Source organism: Stegostoma tigrinum, chromosome 20 (genome assembly GCF_030684315.1).
Source record: "Stegostoma tigrinum isolate sSteTig4 chromosome 20, sSteTig4.hap1, whole genome shotgun sequence".
NCBI lineage: Eukaryota > Metazoa > Chordata > Chondrichthyes > Orectolobiformes > Stegostomatidae > Stegostoma > Stegostoma tigrinum.
Genome location: NC_081373.1, coordinates 12,166,886 through 12,167,184, shown reverse-complemented (window position 1 = coordinate 12,167,184; position 299 = coordinate 12,166,886).

Below are 299 nucleotides of genomic sequence, written 5' to 3'. Positions count from 1 at the left end.
CACCAGGATCTGGATATAGCTGCATTAATTATAGACTAATCTATTTTCTTTGTGTGTTCATTTCAATGGGCTTCCTCACTTCTCTCTCATTCTAGTGTTCTATCTCCACGTGCGCTGTACTATTTATGTTTAGCGACTTGCAGCTCCATGACATCATTGCAAGATTGCGCCAGGGTCCTGAAGCTCCTGCACAAGAGAAAACATGTAACTAGCAGTTCGGTTCTGTTGAAAATCATGTCAACCTGACATTTATTCATTGCTGACTGATGTTGAGGGCGGAAGAATGAATTGATAAAGCA